Genomic DNA, 2,777 nt, shown 5'->3' with positions numbered 1-2,777 from the left:
CAAAAATCAGAGACGAAAAATGTCAGCAGTTCACATCACACAACAATGAGCCCAAGAGCCCAGATGTGGGCGGTTAATGTCGTAAGATGTGAGGTGTGTGTAACTCACCCATGGTGGGGGTGTCTGGTACTGTTGGAATCCCATCAGGGTGCGGGCAGATTTCTGTTAAAAATCAAAGGAGCAAGAAATGTCTTCCTCCACAATAAAATTTCTACCAAACATTTGGGTATTAAATATACACAAATATATATTCAGATTTAGTAAGAATTAGGTCTGTTTTAAATAGTTCATTAACAATAAGATTATAATAGAAGTGCATGATAGCAGGGTTTTCCTTTGGATGCTCTGACAGTTAACTAAAGTGGGTGGCTAGAACCTTCTAAAGAGGAGAAGGCATCTACACATGGTCCCCCCATCCTGCCGTGAGCACAGAGGCCCCTGAGCTGTGGGAGCTGCCAGGCGCCTTTGCAACACCGCTGTCCTTAGCTATCCTGAGCCCTGTGACTCAGCATTGCATGAGAGACAATCCCTTTTGCTTAACAAGCTTGTTTTTCTGGTTTATCACTGCAGCAGAGTTAGAAGAGAGGCCTATCAGCGTTGACACAAAGAAGGTGCACAAGGGAGGAGACAGCCAAGGCTACAAAATCAGTAAATATAAAATTATCTTTTTAAATCAGAGCCTACCTAGCGTGCCTTAAGGATGTTGCCCTACTTCTGTTCCTTGTATTAGTCATGCTGCTGTGGTTGCTCATGATCATCATCAAGGAAATGCAAAGTTACGTGCAGAGTACAGGTTAATAAAGCAGAGATGGGTCGTAATTAAGTAAAAAATGATTACAGCAGTTTCTCTAATGGTTAATTTGAGGGGTTTGGAGCATTAATTTGTGGTAGTCCTTTCTAACCTGGGTTCCATAGATTTGTTTCAGAGGTCCATGAACTTCTAAAAATTGGGTGCAAAGCTGTGGGTATTCATATATCGCTTTCCCGTGGGAGAGTGGAGCCTAAGGGAGGGAGACTCTACAGGTTTCACCAGATCCTCAAAGAGGAGCGAACCTCAAAAAGGTTAAGAACTAATGAATCGTCCTTACACTTCCAGCCAGAGAACTGTGTGATTGGAAACCTGGAGATAAGATAGTGAAGCTTGGCACACAGGATAGGTTATTGAGTTGTGATTAAAATTAGGTACGTGATGAATCTAGAAGCCTCTTGGCACGTATACAGTTTAAGCTCTTTTTTTCTCTCAAAAATACTACTATCGGTCTAAACTCTCTTCCCAATAGTGCCACAGCTTAAAGTACATTGGACCACAAAGTTGGAGGAGTCTTCAGTCTGGCCTCTGCTTCATCTCTTCAAGGCACCCGAAACCAATTTCCAAGCCCCAGAGTTAAAAATAACCGGTTCTCCAGCCAGCTAGACAAATAGCAGCTGCCATGGTCACCACAAAAATCCTCCAAGTGGGAAGGAGTCAACTCTTCTTCCCTCTGAGCAAAGCTCTGGGGGTGGAAACCATTTCTTGAATGTTTGGAGTGAATGGAGGCCTCAGGAAAGAGGGAAAGAACCAATAATTTGCTGCCCTGTCATTTAGGAGGTATAAATCTGTCTTCAAGACACAAACCCTCACCTTATTCTGATTTCTACAAAGTTACTGAATCCATGAGACAATTGTAATCACTCGTCCTCACTTTTGCCCCAAATGTCATGAACTTAGAGCTAGAACTATCATTTTTGCATATTCTGACTTCATATTTGATTAAAGATCAAGAGATCCTTATAAATTATTTAATCAGATAATTTATAAACATTTTGTAAGAACTTCATATGGTACAGAAAGTGAATGTAAAGATTCTCCACTTCCCATTCTAGCTGGTGTGGCTCAGGGTGGAGTGCTGGCTTGCAAACCCAAGGGTTGCTGGTTCAATTCCCAGTCAGGGCACGTGCCTGAGTTGCAGGCCAGGTCCCCAGTAGGAGGTGCACAAGAGGCAACCACACATTGATGTTTCTCTCCCTCTCTTTCCCCCTCCCTTCCCCTCTCTCTAAAAATAAGTAAATCTTTTTTTTTTTTTAATCCTCCACTTCCCCCAAAACTCCCACTTCTGCTTCTTAGAGGTCCACTGCATATTTTGTGTACTTTCCAGAAAGTAGATATGCCCTTTGAGAAAAGTAGACAGAAGGTCATAGGAATACATTAGGCATTTAATCTGCCTCATTCAGTGGCTGCAGAGTATTGGTTGTGTGACTGTCTCTGTTCCAAGAGGTTGTTTAGATTCGTTCCCGCTGGGGCTGGTCCCCCAGGACTGCGTGACCGTCCTCCCACCGTGCCCAGGCCTGCTCAGTGAGTCACCTGTGAAGTACACTGCCAGGGGAGAAATTGCAGCTGGAGGGGTGTGCGGGTAGAGCTTGCAGAATTTGACGAGAGTGTGTAAAAACTTATACTTCCACGAGCAGTGTGTGAGAGTAACTGTCTCCCCACCCTCTCACCAACACTGGGTTTTCCAAACTTACTTTTGCTATACTTATAGATAAAAGTATATTTTATTGTTCTGACTTACTTTATTATGAGTTAGACATAGCATTTTAAAATGAATACTTACTTGGATTTTAAGAGTCAGAGGTCCCTTTTTTCTCACTTAAGTACTTTATTCCCCAGCCCCATTTCTTATTTTGGCATTTTCTCTAGAAATTCATCCTCCTAAATTGTGTAATAAGTAAAATATTTGGGGGGGAAGATCAAGTTTTCTTTGGATTTTTCAAGAAATCCTTGGTCGCCTTGTGTCAAA

The sequence above is a fragment of the Artibeus jamaicensis genome, unplaced genomic scaffold (genome assembly GCF_021234435.1).
Source record: "Artibeus jamaicensis isolate MK-2021 breed Jamaican fruit bat unplaced genomic scaffold, CSHL_Jam_final scaffold_1689, whole genome shotgun sequence".
NCBI lineage: Eukaryota > Metazoa > Chordata > Mammalia > Chiroptera > Phyllostomidae > Artibeus > Artibeus jamaicensis.
The sequence above is the reverse complement of the archived record's forward strand: the minus strand, read 5'-3'. Positions refer to the sequence as shown.